The sequence below is a fragment of the Amblyomma maculatum genome, chromosome 6 (assembly GCF_055883805.1).
Source record: "Amblyomma maculatum isolate TAMU_Amacu chromosome 6, ASM5588380v1, whole genome shotgun sequence".
NCBI classification, from domain to species: Eukaryota; Metazoa; Arthropoda; class Arachnida; order Ixodida; family Ixodidae; genus Amblyomma; species Amblyomma maculatum.
In genome coordinates this window covers 59,223,852-59,243,848 of record NC_139349.1, presented here as the reverse complement: position 1 = coordinate 59,243,848, position 19,997 = coordinate 59,223,852, and the positions used below count along the sequence as shown (strand labels likewise).

At 42.8% G+C, this 19,997-nt stretch overlaps 1 long non-coding RNA gene across 2 annotated transcripts in view; it reads left to right on the top strand.

Annotated features, from left to right (window-relative positions):
- The first annotated feature begins 18,660 nt into the window (after positions 1-18,660).
- LOC146185840 (uncharacterized) overlaps positions 18,661-19,997 on the top strand; it is a 59,882-nt gene continuing 58,545 nt past the window's right edge. For both annotated transcript variants that reach the window (XR_014707822.1, XR_014707823.1), the window contains exon 1: positions 18,661-19,048. This is a non-coding gene — a long non-coding RNA (uncharacterized LOC146185840). The remainder of the gene's footprint in view (positions 19,049-19,997) is intronic.

The following is a 19,997-nucleotide window of genomic DNA, read 5'->3' as shown; positions in this document are numbered from 1 at the left end:
TAAATGGCTTCAGGCTTCCATCAACGCAGGCTCACGCATGATGTGGAATGTGAAGATGTATCCTCTAAACCACGACTGCGGCTAGCCAGGGCGAACACGCTTACCTTTGGGATTAGTGATTGAAAGAAGACAACAATATGCGGGATAATATGCGTATAGCTTTAAAACCGAAAGAACGGTTACAAAAGACAAGAACCGTGATTGTAATCTTTCTATTTCGCAGAAGACGATTTCATCATTAGAACGTGTTCATCCACTCCATTAGAATGCCGCTTGGCCACGGTGTCAAACAGCAATGCAGGAGAATATCCGTACATTGAAGCTACCTCTTTAGTCAAAAGCTCTCTAATAACACACACACCCTGTGGATAGAACATTTGTGCCCCACAAAGAAGGGACAGACATGCCCGCTCTGGTATGATGTGATGCTTGTGCTGTCAGGGACAGGTGCTCGGGTATCCAGGCTGTCAGCCTTTCATTTCCCTAGCGGCTCTGGTTCCCATTACAGTATCAACGCTCTTTGCTTCATATGCCTGGGTCGCCTCCCGTGGGGATGGATGTCGGTCTGCAGTTGGGGTCATGTACAAAGACGCAGTAGTGGTAGGGCTGCTTGCAGAATCCAATAAGGTACCTGTAAGGATTATAGGAGTGTAGTGCATTGAATGCTTCAACTCGATGCAATATCTGAGCAAACTGCAAGTGATTTGTCTAGGCAATCTATTGCTAAGAAAATGCATTAGAATATGTGTCAGTCATTTGGAATCCTTACCAAGCCTATCTTATTAACGTGTTAGAATCAGTTCAGAACAAAACAGCCCTATTCATTCTTTCGCAGTTCTCTCGCTATCAAAACGTTACAGAGATGAAAATAGCACTCAATGCCCCGCTCTAATCTTGCGCTGAAAATTCAATCGTTTATCTCTTTCTCATGCTCTCTACCACTGCAGCACACCATTTGCATGCTCACACATCGTTCCGCGCCGCTCATCTCGGCTCGTGTAGATCATATCAACAAGATTAAACCTATTTCAGCGCGGACGGAAAGATTCAATTGCTCACCTTGGGTCCTGCCTAATAATGAGTGGAACTCGCTTCCTTCTAGTATCACCATTATTCTTGAAGCATCATCTTTTCAAGCAGCTCTTTTATCACACTTTTTTACGAACCTAATTTGATGAGCATTTTAAATTTTCAGCTCTTCAATTTATTGTCTATGTGCTTGTGTCCAGCATTACGTGCTCTGAAAAGTTGCCCTTTTTCATATTTTACAATTTCCGACTGCTGTATTTTCATCTTTTTTTTTAAGTACTGTATTTCCTTGTTTTGTTAGATATGCATTTTATTATTCTCCGAAAACCTGCTCCTGTCGCCTGTATCAACTGTTCATTGTTTTGTGTGTACCTATTTCTGCTTCCAGCTTTCTGTTTGTTTGTGTTGTAAATTATTTGTATTTATTTTATGAATCGATACTATGTAATGCCAGCAGGGCCATTTAGGGTGTTTGAAATAAATAAATAAATAATAAATAAAAAACATACATATATAAACAATGTTAAAGGCCTATGGGCGACACGTTCATGACATGACAATAAAAATGCAGATAGCGGCTATACTCCAAATAGTCCTAGCGTTATACCAAAATGGAAAGCATGCATCAGATATATACAGCAATGAACTGTTTCTAAGCGTATGCGATCAAGCGTTGTTCCGTATCCACTTTAAATTTCCACATCGGGAAAAACTATTACAGAAATTGTTACTCTAAAGGATGGTATTTGTTGAAATTGCCAGCTGTAATGTTCATTATTTTCACCATGAGAAGGGTATATGTACTCGAGCATTTGAGCCTGCCATTTCTACCCGACGTGTTCTTTATGCGGAGGTTGAAAAATACATTTCGTTTGAGGCCGTAGGACCGCTCATCTTGTGAAGATCTTACAGAATTTGTCGTTTAATAATCGAAGTATTTAAAGCAAAGGTAGAAGCACTACGTATATGCACTACGTACAGCATCGGAAGCACTACGTACAGCATCAAAGCTTTCTTCTAAATGCTTTTAAGAAAAACATTGAAAGCAAAATGCACAACTCAAAAAACGTATGACGGTTTGAAAATCATTCTTAAAAATAAACGTTTATATTCTATATAATTGAGATGCCACAAAATATCACAACTGCCTGACAGAAAAATGTGTCGCTGTATTTTAGGAAGCACCAACCGTTAATTACTTTTGCTTGCTTCTAGCTACGTATACCTGGACTGAAGAAATATGAACGCCATATAAGAGCTTATCAGATTTCTTCACTCGGCATTCATGAGAGCAATGCTGATGCCTTTGTTTGTAGCAAAATTGTGTTATATTGCGCAGCTTTACTCCTCACTTTCGACTAAAGGTTTGCCAAGAAGGAACCCAAGGTAGTTTTTGAACCTAAAGAGAGCGGCTACCTCTGCTTTCTATATAGAAAAAAAAAAGAACAGCGTCCAATCCAGGACTTGTATTTTCCGCAAATGTCTCGCTTGACGAAAAGGGACAGACGTATTCCTGTACAAGGTTATCTCTGATTTCTCTAGTTTGCACAGCCAGTCTTGACACCAGCTCTGGTAATTAGGGAAGACAGAAACAAGTCGTAAATTATGCACAATGAGCCCATGTTGTTCGAATGCTTGCAAAAGGCCTAACAACTACCGTTTAGATGGGGCGCAATCGTTTCGTGAAGTCTGTTCATTACACTTCTGACGTTACATGTTTTGTAAGATGGCACACCGAAGGCCCTCTTTTTCTCTTGTGTTACCCTTTTTTACACAATAACGTGAATACCTTACAGTCCTGCCGAGAAAAAGGAACTTCGAGGCCATAGAAAAAAAAAAAAACATAAATCTTCCTCGCATGCGCTTCCATTAGAAGCAAACGTAACAACATTTCCTATCTCTTTGCTCTCCTACATGCTTATTTTCTATTTTATGGCTTTCTCACTTCTCTGACTTAGCAAATTTACCTATTAGAACGCGAGTAAAAGAAAGAAATCCACAGGACGGAAACCACAAGATGAACAAGAGAGTTACTTTTTTCATGCCATATTGGCAAGTTGGTTGCAATATAAATCTGCCTCTTTTTCCCTCCTCTCTCTCTCTTTTCTTTTGTGGGTTTAAGTATTGATGTGTCGAGGTTCATTCTCTGGGTCTGTTCCTATAAGCGCCTCGAATGTTCGAGGGGCTCCCGCTACGTTCCCGGTCAGCTCAAGCCGCCATTGTATTATATATATCATGCTAACTAACGAAAGCTGAAAATCTCATCAAGCCCTAATCGCTTCGCATGATCTTCTTTTTATGCCTTTTTAACCAGCATGTGAAAAATATGACAGTGTGATATAAGAAATTTATATAAGCCGTCTCGCACCCATGCTGCCAAGCAGCGCTTAACCATTGCTTGTAGTCACCTACCAGAACAAATCTAGTTATTTTGTTAACGTTTTGAAAAGGATACGTTTTCGGGCGCGCATATTTTCAGAGAAACGGTTTATTTCGAGCTTCTGTATAGCAGGCCTGCGCAAGCTTGCGTATCGGAAACACAACGTCACATAAGGAAAGACAAAAATTTCTCGTTACCATGTATCTTTCTTAGTAAAAGGTAATAGCTACTCTCGGTCAACTTTCACTGCGAAGCTTACAAACGGCAGGCTCTCCTGAGCAAATGTTATTAGGCGGGGTTTTTTTTTTTTACGTGCGAACTTAAGCACAGATGTTGAAAATCTCATCTCATGACAGCCACGTGGCTGAAAGGAAAATGAATTTACGCTGTTCGCGTTAGCCATGGAAAGTAAGCAAAAATGATTGGGAGGATTGAGAGAAAATAAAATCAAAATAATAGCAGAAGGCAACCTGATAGCATACAATGGCATGTATTGGTTATTAAAAAGAAAAAATTGCCGTGTTTCGCATTAGTTTTCGGATATGTAGACGCTTCCTCTCTTTCATCTTGCTTTTGAATATTTTGGGCGGAGAAAATATTAGGCTTCCTTTTTACGTAATGAGCGAGTCCGACAATGCTGCGTCAAATAACTGATGAAAACTTTCAGTGGGAGGTGCACAGCGCATGAGAATAAGAGCTGGAAATGTTGCACGTTGAAGCAAGGTGTGTAAAATGCCACATCACTTCAGCAAATCAAATGTTTCTTCCCATGAATAAAAAAACAGAAGCGATGGCTAATTATTTTTATTGTCGTAAGCTTATAGCCTGAAGCTCCATGATTAGACTTTGAAGAAGTTGGAAGCGGTATGACAGTTATAATTTATTCAAGATTTACGTTTTGCAGATGGAGAGGCTTAAATGTTGCCACGTATTCAAGCCAAAGCACGAAGCGTGTGCTCGTAAATGGCTCAGAGCGGGGCTTCGCCATACCTGAAGAACACTTGTCAAAGAAAACTCTCCGAAAATTTTAGCCACGAGGAAAGAACTCAGAACGCCTTATATGAGCTAGCGAACACTGCAAACTCCCAAGATCTATTGTGTTTTTGTACAAAACAACCTTCGCTGCAAATCAAACCTTTATAAGGTATACCTGAATTAAAAAACCAACTTGGACTAAGGTTCATAACTTCGCCTTCTAAATGGTTTCGGCAACACGAATGAAGATAGAGAATTGTAAGAAGGGGAAGGATTCAAGGTAAAGGTAGCAAAATGTATTCATTAAATGAACAACTATTTAGGGTCGGCATTAAAAAAAACTAGGAATATATCTTCAATAAATATTATTTCCTTAAGTCGGGCTTCAAACCCGAAATCAATTTCGAACAGCTTGAAATATTTAAAACTATCACGAATAAAGGTAATGATTTCGAATGAAAGATATTAGTATTAAAAAGCTGAGACCATTGTGAACACGCAAGACAACCGTTAGGAAGACCTCCAGCACGGCAAGGAAAGTGGTAGCCCCCATCCATAAAGTGTGACCCTTGCTCTGTGGACAACGCATTAGTTACAAACGACTGAGGAAGAAATAACGCCAGCGCAGTTGATTGCTTCACTATCCTGCGTATTCTAAATATTTTAAATATTAGACCAGGAATATTCTGAGATAGCGAAGGCGCCTCTGGCCATTTTCTCAAAACAAAAAACAACCCTAATGAAAAGTAAAAAACATGAATAAAAATGTATTGTGAGCATAAAAAATGTTCACAACTTACCCTAGAGAGAAATTTACCAAATTACGTGAAGCTTATGCTATTATATTCTGTTCCGTTCTATTACCTGCCCACTTGTGCATGAATTAATACCTAAATGCGTCGCAACGATACATACAGGTGCAACAGCTGGAAAAGGTGGTGCGTCTTAGTAGCCTAGAGACATCAGTTCAGTTCAGTCGTTCAGTCGTGTCCGACTCTTCGTGACCCTGTAGGCCATGTCACGCCGCGCTTTCCGGTCTCTCACTATCTTCCTAACATCACATAACTTCATCTGCAGCCCCTCGAGGATGCCATCTAACGATCGCGTTCGCTGCCTACCCCTTCTCCGGCGACCTTCAACCTTTCCTAACATCAAATCTTTCTGCAGCGACTCCGCTAGAGAAATCAGTTTAGGGCTATTCATTGTCACATAATCTAGTGGGCAGTTGTTTTGGTTTACCAAATTTTCTTAAACACTCACTTCTAATTAAGTAAACCTTTAAATATTGGCCTATGGAGAACAGGCCGATACCAAAGTTGTAAATCGTCAAGAAGTGGGCTGTCTGAAACTTATAATAAGAACCGTCCGGGTAACAGCGATGCTTCTTCAGCGCCCCAAGATGCGTCTCAGGGAACTATGGGTATTCGTGATGAATCTAATCGAAGCGCGAACAAAAGTATTAAAAGAGGCAACCAATTAATCTGCACACTACGCGATTTAATCTCAGTACAAAATATTTAATCTAGACGCCGGGGCAATTCAGCCAAACGCCAACTTGAATAAAACGAGTGCCAGCTCAATTAATATATACAAGTGCCAGGTTCATTCCAGGGGATGACAAAAAATTTCATCCACATGCTGAAAAGAAAAGGGGGAGATATTTCAGAGCATTAATGCTGGCAATAAAACGCAGTCCAAATCTTTTTTATGACTTTGCACTGTCTAAGCGGCATGACTGCATATATATATGATAGAACACGCAGCTGAATAGGCGACAATACACAGAAGAGGCAAGCGCGCGCGCGCAAGCAAGCAAGCAGGCAGGCAGGCAAAGCAAAGCAAAGCAAAGCAAAGCAAGGCAAAGCAAAGCAAAGCAAAGCAAAGCAAGGCAAGGCAAGGCAAGGCAAGGCAAGGCAAGGCAAGGCAGGCAGGCAGGCAGGCAGGCAGGCAGGCAAGCAACACGCACACACGCACACGCGCGCGCGCGCGCGCGCGCACACACACACACACACAGACAGACGATGCTGCACTCTGATTTTCAAGCGGCCAACAATTATACTAAGGATTTATACTCGCACCTTTTCGTTCTCAACTTCTTTTATGTACACATCACTTCACCTTTCACTGCCCTCCTAGTGGTCTAAACATTATTTCTCTTTCTTCAATAACAGAACGGATGGCATACTAACACAATGATCACCAGCCACAGTTATCGCTCAGGCTCCGAAATCTCTCTCGTGTTGCAGAACAGACGAAAACAGGCAATGCACAATTTATGCATAGGAAGAAAAGTTAATTGGTTCCCTTCATCTATGGTTTTACCCACAACAAAATGAAGATTGGTAAAAACCACGGCATTCAAATTATTCCTACGGTTTCCATCAAAGCTAGAAGTATATGTGCGCGAGTGAATGGGAACGTGAATAAATTAAATGTAAAACAGCGCACCGAACGAGATATTCAGAATGCATCCAAAAGATAGAATGTCAGATTAGCTGTTCTGTGGCAGTTAACACTATGACCAGACAGGAAGATATATCAACGACAGGATAAGAGAACACGCCACTGCAATATTCGATGAATCTGAACTAACCATGCGTTGCACTACAAAGACTGTAGTATAAGTAAGAAAGAAAAGTTTCCAGCACCCCTTAATGATATAGCAGGTCTGTGAAAAAATAAGATAAGTTGACGAAAGAGATTTCGGAAGCCTCTGCAAAAACTGTGGTTGGTGAAAATTGGGTTAGTAGGCCTTTATTCCGTTCTCTTATTGAAGAAAGAGAGACTTTTTAGATGACTGGGAGGACAGTGAAAGATGCAGGGATGTGTACATAGAAGTTGAGAAAGAAGAAGATGTGCGAGTAAAATCATTATCATTATCATTATCAGCTTCGTCCATGTCTATGTGTGTTTGTGCGCCTCTTCTGTGCATTGTTGTCTATTCAGCTGCGTGTTTCATCATGTCTGAAAACCAGCTAGTTCAAAGTTCTACAGTATTACCGCATCTACTGTTTCACTTTGTCATATTGTATAAATTTCTTATAGCACTTAAGTTGTAAAAAAGTGTAACTCCTCAATATTTTACAGAATATGCATTGTACAGTTTAGAGACAAAACCAATAAATAAATACGACTGTTGCGTTCTGAAAATCTGGTTAAATACTACTGATGCTTGATATTTAGATGAATCGGATCCCCATGAGGTCAGAAATTACAGCCCTCATGCAATAAGCAGCTGTTTTAAGCAAACCGTAACCAGCACAAAATATACTAGTGAGGTTCAATCATAACTGTACACCGGTCGAAAAACAAAGACATCGAGCGTCGTGAATTGCGAAGATAAAGAAAGCCGCAAAAATAGAAGCAGTACACTTTTTTTCCGCTTTAACGCTTTATTATCATGTACATAGCAGGCCGAGTGGAGCTACGCCGGTAATGTGGCAGCTGTATTCTTGACTTTATGAGCTAATCAGCATTGGTTAATTTGCCAGGGCTACTATCAAAGCGATCAAGAATGCGAATAAGCAGTAGTTTTGCACAAGTAAATAACATACAGTCTTTAAAATGCAATTTTACTATCTGGACGACGTTTTGTGGCTAATAGCGTCACCGCCACTTTCTACATGTTGTTTTCTGCAGCTATGGAAGAAGTTATGACGGTCGAACACCGTGCACTCTACCCGCTGTTCGTGCTTACAAGCTGTGGAGCAGCATCGAGCCACGAACAACGCCGGTACACACTTTCCGTTATTTTTTATGCGGTAGTGAGCACTTTTAATTATAATCTCTATTCTCGTAGTGAAAGCCTTTGACTTTCGATATAAATTTTGAAACCACTTCTTCTATTGGGTTAACAGACGGGCTTTAAAAAGGCAGCCACTTGAGTAAGTGCATCTGAATGGATAGGGTTGCCTTTACTACATGGCTGTGGATATTTATAAACTTACGGACATTAATAAAAACGGGGACGTTATAAAAATAAAACCGGCCTCTGTAACACGTTCTCCCTCTCCACATGCACTGATCTTTCGTGTAAAAATTCTCTGAGCACGGTACAGTTCACCTTGTCAAAAGTAGCCTAACGTATGGTACCATTTTCAGACATACAGGCGACAACATACAGGTTAGCTCCTTCAGTTGGCATTCTTTAACATGCACAGTTATTGCATAGTACATGGTGCCTAGCTTTTCATTTCTGCTGAAAGCTGGCCGTTGTACGACCCGGCTATAACGCACGTCCTTGCTATCAGAGGTCGAATGCCCTACACCGAGATGAACCACGGGGGAAGATAGTCCTGTTTCAATTGGAAGGTGATGACGGCAATATTATTTCTGAGAACGTTTTCAAGTTTGTACAGAAAGCGAGAGTAACTTAAGTACTCTAGAGGCTTCAATGAGTCGGAAAAGATACGTCAACTTGTCCCGAGCTTACGAATATTGCCTTTAAATTCCTTATATGTTAACGATGTTCTTTTTATTAGTAAGCATCAACTCATAGAAAATTCGCCACCCAAACGTGGTAGCAATATGATTTGATATTTCACGTGTGCTTTTGTTTTGCTCTAGTTAGGACTTATGTTCATACGTGAAACGTCAGCATGTGCTAACATTTGAAAATTTTCAGTATGTTTCTTTGCAAATTGATGGCTGCTCAAATCAAAACGTAGTCATATTTTTCCTAATATTTCTAGTTGTTCAGAAACTGGGGAGACCAACTTCTAGTAGGAGAAACGAAATAGGTCTTCTCTTATACGACTTTTACGCGTTTTTTCTCCCTTCCTGCTTTGCGTTCACATTCAAACGTGCGCGAATATTATGCGCAAATCGTGTGTGTAGCCGCAAGGAAAATGCTAGCTTACTCCGCGCACTTTCAAAACACCAATTGTGCCAGACACCATGGAATAGGGTGTCTGTGTCACCCTGTCTTAGGCCCCAATGCAGCAGAAGACGTTACGGAAGGAAGCCGTACACAGCATGCTCGCGTCTCATCGCAGTCCTGCGCACCGGAAATTGCTTTCAGCCTTGTCCACAAGGATGGTGCGCCGTCAGCACTCTCCAGAAGGCGCCCTGATGCGCGCTACTGGGGCCTGTCACCCTGCTTCGAAGTGACGCTGAGAGCGACGGATTCCTCCTCGTCCTTCCCGCAGGTTATGAAACAGTTTTTGCCTTGAAACCGCCAGTAATTTTTGAATAGCGTCGACCTGTTTATAGCACCTACTGCCAGCAAAAGTTGAAAAAAAAAAAAACGTAACTACAAACTTTGGCACTATATATGAAACAGGGCTTTCTAGCATATCGGGATGCTCCAACGCGAACAGAAGCAGCCCATTTGTGCAAAGTTATATAATTTTTACTGTTTCTCAGAAAGAAAAGACTTTCCCATGCTATTTAACCATAGCAAACTGGTCATAAACAGGAAAGAAATTGTTTTGTCGTACAAAGATATAGAATAATCAATATTTTAACCACCGAACTCTGTTCGCAATCATATTTGAAGCGCTTGTAGGACTGGAGATCAGGTCAGTCATGCTGTTGCTAGGCTAACGCCCATGTGCAGACCGAAAAGTTTGTGCAACATGTGAAATGAAAGGGGTATATCATCTGAAAGTTGAGCAGCGGAACTCAAATCGCAGTCAGCCGAAAGAGAGCAGTCAAGTGAAACCTAACCCAAAGCTAGGAATGTGTAAGTGAACATGAGAATTCCTCCCGAGGTTTATTTCTGGCACTCAGAAGACAGATGCGCATACATATTGGGAAATGAGGTTATACCTAAAAAAAGGGAACTTAAACCATAAGATGTCTGAGCCATATGTGAAAAGCTGCTAACTGACTATTTTGTTCTGTTAACCGTTAACTCTGTTGTCCTTTTTAATATCAAACTTTTGTAGCAATATTAAAGTACATCAATCAAAGGGTACACCGAAGCCCTGACGCTGCGATGATTGAATAATCTATGTGAAAAGCCAGGTTTTGCAAATCACCACAGAATTGTTATTGAAATTGTTTCACTACATCTTTTGAATGGCAGTCAACACTTGTCTCAAGGATTCTCACAAAAGAGAATAATTTAAGCATAGGGTTTTTTATTAAACATGCAGTAATATGTCTTTAGGAATCTCAACACGGATTAAAAACTATGCATGAACCGAACCACCGTAACAGCAATTTGGAAACGTTGAAATGTGCAATTGTTTTCAGAGTGAAGACTAAGCACATAAAAAGTTTTCTGAATATTATTACAAATAATATATTCATGCATGCACTCCTCATATCAAATATGTGCTTGCTAACGTGTAGCAGTTTTACGGCTATAACGAAAAGGTCTTTGCCAAACGATTCCCGTTCCTATTCGGCACTGGTACAAGTTCAGAAGCATGTCTTCCTAATGATAAAACAATTCTTGCCAAATATAACACGCAGACAGCGCACCTCCCAAGCCTGCTTTCTTTTTATTGATGGCATTAGTGTGAAAGAAGCCTAAATTTCGCCGACTGGAGGCGCGAAATGCTTAGAAGGCAACTTTTAACACAGGAATTCAGAATTAGACAATAAAGCGGATGGATGTAATTTTTTTCATTTCGGACTAGCGTTCGAAATAGCGTAATCTCTTATTATGCAGCTACTACTACTCATCGACTTCTCAGCAGCCCGTAAAACTGGAACGCAAAGACAGTCTGTTCCGGCGATGTAGCTCGATGACATGATTTACTCTGTACACTTACAAGGTAGTAGAGCTTGCTTACAAGGAAGAGAGCCACCACCGCCTTGAGCAAGGCTTGTGGAGCGTTGTTGGGCTAAATATAACGACGTGCAGAAGGGTGTGAGCGAGAAAGAACAAAACATACAGAAAAAAAGAATTTCTTACCTTACGGATCGTAGCTTTAATTCTTGAATACCATTAACTCTCACAGAATGGTTCAACTCCCCTCTTGGCAAAATATCGGTATGGCAAAGTTTCTCCAACACCAGAAAAATGTGTATGACAGGTACGTGAAAAAGATGTGCCAAAATTATGAAACGAGAGTTGTAGAGCTTCAACCGACGAAACCAAAAGCAGAGGAAATACATTGGTGTGCCTGACTGCGCGATTTAATTGTCTGACGCCGCGAGCTAATTAGTTGTCGTAATTAATGCCGCCTGGAGCGCTCCTGGCATGCGTTCGCCTCCTCTGACGTATTAAATAGATTTTCATACCTGCCGCGCATTACAAAGTAGAAGAAAGAAGAGCCAAATTCGGCCAGAAATAAATGTCATGGAGATGATTGTGCGTGCGCTTATAATTAGTTTTCCGTAGCAAAATTCTAAGGGGCATATTTTAGCGGTCGCAATATGCGTAGTGGAAATTAAGCTTTCGCCTCGAAGAGCCTGCTCTTTCTTTCACGATGTCTTCTTTTTCACATAATATTAAAAGAGTGTATGACAGCATCACTGTCATTAACGACGGCGCTTTAAGTGCCCGCGTATTGTTAGGCGAGCAACCTTGGCTCATGTCGAAGTACGCAAGTACGAGTTTAAATTTTTACCTATCGTGATATGCGTATATCAGCTGGACGTCTTAGAGACAGAACAACATCTTTCGAAATTTCGGGCGTACTAATGACCACTATTGCTCATGAAGCGGTATAGTGTGGCTAACAAGCAAGATAAGAGCACGCCGAATGACTTCAAAACACGATGAGTCTCGCAAAGATTGGGGAGGCTTCCTCTTAAGAGCAAAAATAAGGAAAGCATGATGAAGCTTTGAGAGTATCACGGTATTAAGCGTGGCCCGCATGGAGCGTTTTTTGCACGCGAAAACGCGTCGCACGCCCGACGCCCGCGCCGGCGTCGACGATTTCACTCCCGCATGGTCAGCAGCCGAGCGGCGTTTTTTTTGCCGCCCAGTTGCGCGACGCACGCGCCCCCATCCGGCCGTGCGTAGAAGGTCGCGAACATCTTGTTTTCCCTGTCGCCGCAAGCTTCAAGTTGTGGTTTCCTCTCTTTCTTCTGGGTCAGGTGTGTCAAGAAAACAGGCAAGGCATCACTTCCAACAGCTATGTATCTAAATGCAGAAGCCATAGCACAAGGGAGGCATCAGAAGTTCGCTGGCAAGGCTAGCAGCTCATAAACAACCTCCGAGCTCAGCGTAAACACTCGTGGCCCCAGCGGACGGCCCACCTTCACGGAACTCTAACCTAGAAACCTAAAAAAAAAAGGAAATGCACGGTGCCCGATGCCCGGACCTTGCGGTCGTCGCCTCGTGCGCCCCCGCGACTCCGAAAGACTACATTGCTGCTCGGCCGTTTCGGCCGAGAAACCCGAAACCCTCGGCGCCGTCGGAGCGCCAAACCCCCGTCGTTCTTTCCGCTCTCGCGAGCTTCTCTCTCTCGGCCGGCGTGGGCGTGGCTTCAACCGGAATCACGTGACGGCTGCTCCGGCTCTCATTGGCTCTCTGCCGCTGCCGACTTCCGGCGTCGGCGCGTCGTCGGCGTTTTTATCTGTTCAGCCAGATCCCGACGATTTGGCAAAATCGTCCTCTCCGGCGGCAAAAAAACGCTCCGCTGCCGTCGGCGCCGGCGAATCGCCCGGAAAAACGCTCCATGCGGGTCACGCTTTATAGACAGTAGGAAATGGAGGGGGCTTTGACTTTTTATAAAGCTCTAAAACTTTCTCGTGCCCACGGAGACAGCGTTTCTACTAAATAAAGCAAACTACCATATCCCGTACACTTAATTATTACAGGTCTTCTACAATAAAGAATTATGATAAACCATCAGGCAAAATTACAAGATGGTTGCAAGCAAATTCGAAAGCTGACCAGACTAGCGAGTTTCTGCTGCTAGGAAAGAGTTTACGAATAACACGAGCGGTTTGTGTCGCCGTGTGGATGGAGCTGTCCTACTGACGCCTGCCAGATGGCTCGATACAGCATTAGCGCTTTCCTAGGCGAGCGCGGGCGTAGCCACTGAAAATTAAAAGCATCGTCCAAGAAGACATTGGTCGTGCCGTTTTTGTTTTGTTTTTTTTTTTAGAATGGAAAAGGCGGGATTTTCGAGCTATTATTCATAAATACTATCCGCTGTTTTTAAGCGAAATAGGCAATTTGAGCATGGCAGATGTAAGCATCGTTTGAGGACCCTTGTTATAAAAGAGAAACCGATAAAAAAGAAAGGTAGGATTTACAATAACGCGGTTAAGGTGGGCGCAATATAATTTACATTGATTTATCCCCGGTGCCTTTTCTTTAAAGGGCAGGTGTCCCCCTACCGATATGTGGCAAACGCCGGCTACGCGTGTGCAAGACGACTATAGCATTAAGAAACATTTATTGACGAATAAATGATGTGTCGAACTTTTCTGAAGCTCGTGGTGTCCATATTTCAGAACGCCATGAGTTATTGCTGCTTATCGGACTTGAACATCATGTTCCGTTTGGTCGCATGGTCTGAGATTGACGGAGAGGCCTCCCGCTGCACACTGATATAATGTGTTCTAATGGGCTCTGATTTTTTACACTTTCCTTCCAGCCACCCGTTGTATCCCAGCCAAAAAAAGACTACAGAAGACTTTCTGTCTTCACAACAAAATTTCTGTGCGGTTTTTAACATTAACGTGTGGCAACTGAAATTTCTGATGTAACGTCACAAACTTCTATAGTTACAACAAAAATGTGCTACAGGACTACAGACTACAGAGAAGTACGACAGAGAGAACTGCGGACCTACAAGAAAGATTTACAAAACTACAGGAATTTCTGACGATTACGGCAGAACTACAGAATGTTTTGTAGTATTTTCGGCATGGTTCTGTACCTTTTTTCGAATGGGAATTTGGTATACTGTGGGTGTAATGTAGCATCACAGGGAAGCGGCTTTGTAGAGTTTTGGGAAAAGATGTAACTATACAATTTGAGGAAGGTGTACTTGTGGAACTGGCTCGAGTCAGTCAGTTTCTGTGCACTCAAACTCTTGTGTAGAGGAGGAAAGAATGAAAATTCGTGCATTAGATTTGTCAATTGAAGTGTAATATTACTAGATATTAGGTTCAAATTTGGAAGAGTGAGTGAGACTGTTTCGAATCTGGATTCGCTACCGCAACCTCGACAGAACCTATCTGCTTTATCACTCCCCTCTAGCCCTGCATGTGCAAATGTTTTTGTTTGGCGTTCGATTGCGAAGTTGATTGTCTCTGCTTTCCTTTAGTTCCAGGAGTCTCACATGCTCTTCCTGCGACGAGGAGCCTACAGGTTTCCTAAGAGTCAGTCAGTGATTATTAGAAGGAACTATTTCGTAATGTTCAAGTGTTCAGTGACGAGCGCCATCACTTCCACCTACGCTCCTGGATCCGTGCTCCTAACCAGGATCATACTTGCGATTTCTTGATAGTATGATACAACGACGGCCTTCATCGCTGTCTTCGTGGTCTCGTCCGCACAGAGTGCGGCGTCTATACGTAGACTGTACTGCTATGTACTACATCGCTGGATGTAGTATACTTGTGCCTGTCTGCCACCCTCTCTTGAGTGGGTGGAAACCTTTCTGGGGTCTTGGCCTACGTGGATACATGTCGTGTCCTCTAGTGCTGGATTAGTTGTGCTCTATATTAACTGCAAATATGCAGGGCATCCTAGTCGCGTGATGATTTATCTGCCTGTTTTCGTTAGAAATAGACGGCCTCGTAGAGATATTAGGATGGCTCCTTGTATCTAAATTTATTATATATATCATGAAATTCGCCTGCTTCTTCGCATTGCAACGTAGCACAGCACAGCAAACGAAGCCCCACACTTGTAAAGAGCGGCGTCATGTAGTCAGCAGTGTCCTCTTGTTGCTTACACTGGATCTTTTTCGTGAAGCATTTCAGGGCGAAAGCATTCAGACGCTCACCACCACTGACCAAAAATTCTGTGCGATCTTTTTTGGGCCGTCGCTCGGCTGGGCTGCTCCTTGAGGTCACATCCACGTGGCATAGCACGCATAATTCAAACTCAGGCCCTTATAGCGGCCTAAAAACGTAGTCTCCTCGACTAGTCTTTCAAGTTCGTCAGCCAACATTGTGGCGGAGACTTTGAGTGAGCACCGACTAACCATGAAGATTGATCATGATTCATTGCAGTGCTTTCACACCGAAAAAAATCAATCGCAGCAGATTTAAACAGTGAGACATAACTATGAGTAATTTCTGTAAAAACATTAAACTTTACGTTATGTTACTTTATAGAGTGCTCTGGCGTATTACGGATGAAGAATCAGTGACATGTTATGACAGCTGTCATCTGTCCGCGCCACAGGCGTGCCTGTAGGCACGACTATGATGTATGCGGCTCAACTTTCCAGAGGCAATATAGACACAAGTCCCACTTTAACAAAGACGTATGAACTAGCCTAGACGGCCCATATTAGAGCGCCTGACTTTGAATCCATGAGTCCTAGTGTGCTTGATTCTAATATTGAATACGCTGTCTACGCTGTCAGTTCTTCGAAATTCGGCAATGACTTGCGGTATCTAGACGTCACACAAAACGCGAAGCAGTAAATTGCATGGCATGTGATACGCCAACGACCACTTGTCGGGGTCGCACTTTTCATTTGTCATGTGTTTTGAAGCGCCGAACCCGAGTTTGCTTCCTATAGTGAGGTTATAATAGTTTATCGTATATTCATTGAACTTTTTGTGACTGCTTGCTGTCTTCAGATACTTATATGACTGAACGGTGACTGTCGCTGAGTTTACAATCTAATATGTGTCGATGCTTCCGCAATAAATTTGTTGACTTCATTCTGACAGGTCGCCAAAATGTCGTTCGCCGAAGAGCCTTTGTCCTTCTGTGTGCCTGAGTCCAGTCCTCTTCAACAGCATTGCTCTGGCAAGGGATAATAACAGGCGACTCAGTCACCTTCATGCCTGCAGCCTATATGGTAATAAAACTAACTCCGCCAGCAAGAGGCATGCTTGTGTTATTCATGCCATTGGCTCCATCTCACCGCCGATTGTTTGTTTTTTTTTTTTTTTGCCTCAGGCATACCCGTGATGTTGGATTCAAGGACGTCGACGGACTACGTGTTATATGCTGAGACAGCTCTTTAGACTTCTGCTATAAAATATTGCTGTTTGTGTAGAATTACGCCTGTATGATGAAGATGTATTTTAGTCGAGTGGTTTAGATTCTGTGCGGGTGAAATATGCATGTTACGGAAAATAAAGCCACTGGCTTAAAAGGAATCGTAACGTTGAATGTATCCTAAATAAAACGCTCAGAATTTAGTTTCATCAAAAGCAATATAAAACAATATTTTTGTTTTGAAACTATGCCTCCAAAAAAAGCAATAGCCATTACATCACGACTAATAGCGCTTAGTGATTAGCAATTCGCGCATCGTTTTACCCTTTTTGGCGCTTCAGTTTAGTTTAAGACAAACAGCGCTTTGTAAAACGAATTCTAAATTTGCTTACCTCTTTTTATCACTAGCGGCAGAGTACGAGCATTATGGCGTGTGGTGTAATGTTTGTTAGGCTAAGGCAGACAGGTGTTTGCGAATGAAATCTCATAAACCGCTTACGGGATACACAACATGGTGTGCTGCGAAAGTCCTTCGAATTAAATATCTCTCTTTGAACGCCGGTTCAACGGTTTGTTATTTCTGCCTTGTAATCTCTGTCATTTCTTAGGACCCATTCTAAATTTTGGCACTTTCTTTGCAATGTTACTACTTCGGGTAACAACGCTTTTGTAGGTGTAGCTAAATCCATTATTGCTATGACAATTTCTGGCTGGAGAAGAAGGAGGAGGAGGAGGAGAAAAGGCAGGTAGGTTAACCGGTAAAAGAAACTGGTTTGCTACCATGCATGGGGCAAAGGGGGTGAGTGGATATAAAAGTGACGGGTAAGAAGGATGGGTGAAGTCAGTATAGTCACATCATTACGTTCCACGATATCCAAGCTGTCAAAATCGGCGAGCACACCAAGTTTGTGTATTTGACTGCGTTAATAAAAAGGATACAGAACGCTCTATTATCGTGCAGACAATAGAGTAAACTCTCGAATGGCACCTTTACGGCTCTTTTCATTTCCCCTCTCCTTATTCAGCGTCAATAAATATGTTGTTGGGCATCATTCTACGAGTCAGTCGACCTCAAAATTATTTGCTCTAACCAAAAGTTATATTATTTTTAAGCTTCATCACTAATGGCGAAGGTAGACACAATAATAAAGCAATCGTAGATCCGCACTCATTTTCAACATGCAACAAAGTTTTTACGATTAGTCCCTGTCGAAGACATAACGAACGCAAATACTCGCTAGAATATGTTGAACAGACTTTGGAGGAGAAATAAAAGCAATGTTGGGAATATGACACACATAAAAAATTTTAAGTATAAATTGAATAGAGACAAGAAGCCGTCAAGGTGCTGTTGATGTACAGCGAGTCTTCCTAGACGCGAAAGAAGAATAAAAGCAATCCCAAGGAGGTTTTCAGCGGGGTGAATCCCTCTGCTTTGCACGCTGCATAACCAAATACGCTAAGCAACCTATTAACAAAGTTTCTGAAACAAGGTGTACTCTTAGGCTAAGGGCCCAAATTTTACACAAAAGACTTCCTTCGTTAAAACAGGATTCGCACATGCCAAGCCGGTGGCAAGCGCATTCTATAGACAGGACCTGTGTGTTTTGGCAGAGTTGAATGGTCTGCCCCTGAATCTATGGCATTTGAATAGACCGGTGTGTTTTAATATTCTTACGTGAGCGACTGAAAAAGTGTTCAGAGAGAAACATGTTTTTCTGGCCTTGCATACCTGAGAAAAAAAAAAAAGAACATGTTAGATGCTGGCACTTTAAGCACAGGAGCTGATAATTTTCGGCTCGAAGATAGCTAAAATTTGGTGAATATTCTATGGCATACACTGTAAAAACAAAAACACCTTTTTGGGCATTTGTCTGATTCAAAACACCCTTACACCCTGAGTCTAGGGTGTTCGTGCCATTGGAAATCACCTCTTGCATGCCAAAGGGGTGCTTTGGTTGGAGAATATGCCTTAGGGTGTTACGGGCAAGCAATATCACCTAACATGCTGGGGGTATGGTTGCGTAACTTCGTAGCCTTTTATACACAAGCGGCGCTGCTAATATGACCCAACACCTAAATAAAGCACCAAAAGTAACGCTAAAATTAATATTACACACGAGTGCTTTCTAAAAATGAAACAGAAACTGAAACAAAATTTCACCGCCAGGAGGCGGCCGGTAGCTACGAACGCTCTTTTCAAATTTCACAATATGGCCGTTAGCATTGTGGGGTGCGTTCCGACCACGTTTCGGCGAATGCTGAATGTGTTTCTTCGATTGTATACCCTCGTGAAATGTGTTGCATTTCCCATGCATATGTGTTACAGAAGTGTGTAAGCTTGTGAAGTGCCTTCTACATGTGGTGTTTAACGCAAACGGGCATTTATCGTGTCGGCAAGTGTCCGGGATTCTTTTTGCTTTGCTCAGGCCGAAGGACTGCTGCACCGCTTAATGTTTGAGATGTTCGAAAGAAGAAGGCATGGACGATTTTTTTTTTCTGCGTGACTAAGAGGTATATGCGCCGACTACATTGCACTCGCGCTGAAATCGCACTGGTTGGTTCGGTGCCGGTGATAGGAAGGCGGACAGCGTACTTTGCGGCTGACGCAATCGTCTGTAAAGGTAAGCCTATTCTCACGCATATTGCGCTTTGTGGGAACAGTGTCCTACCGGATTGCTGCATTTTGTGTCTTTTTGTGCCGGAATGCTCCAGAATGTGCTGAAATGAAAACGTGAGACACGCGCTTGTTTTCACCTGACTGCCAAAATGACATCGCACATGTGGTAGATGTCGCGGCGAGTTACGCAGATTTCGCGCAAGAACATCAGTCTCAACTTTCTTGAACAGAAATAATGTATGTGCTACGTTTCCTTGCATTTTGTACGCGCAGGTGGTTCACGAAACGATTTTCGTTTCTTGACAGTTTGATACTTGCGCTCAGTTCGCAACGACTCGGTTTTGTTCTACCGTTTCTGTTCGTGCGGCGTACTACCTTAACTCTCCTAGCACTCTCGACTCCCCCTCCCCCTCCTCCCTTATCGCTTACACTTCGCGCTCGCTCTCCTGAAACCTCTTTCATGCTTCGTTATCTTCTTTCACTCGGAGCGTCGCGACCCCCCCCCCCCTTTTTTTTTTATTTACTCTGCGCATAGGCGCGCACTGTCCTGCTGCTCGGGGAGCGTCCTCCCGCAGCCCTTCTGTTTAAACTTTTTGTTCGAGGAGACTATGTTCGTTCTCGGCGGTCGTTCAGCGCGGCACGCCTCTGCGCTCGTGCTCTCGGCATCGAAAGCTAAACATTTCGACAGATTTGCCTGTCTGGTTGGGTTGATAACTAAATAAGACTTGAAATTTCTCCAACCAACACTTTTATTTTATAAAACCCGACGTTTCGGAGCCAGCTCGGCTCCTTCTTCAGGGGTGCATGACGCGGGGCTGCGTGCAGCTATAAGTAAAGGAATGGTCGAGGGGGAGAAGAAGGTGGGGGGGGGGGGGGAGAATGGGGAGGGGGTGGAATGTGTGTGAAAGGAATGAGAAGGAAGGAGGGGGGTTTAGACGAGTGAGGGTGCCGCA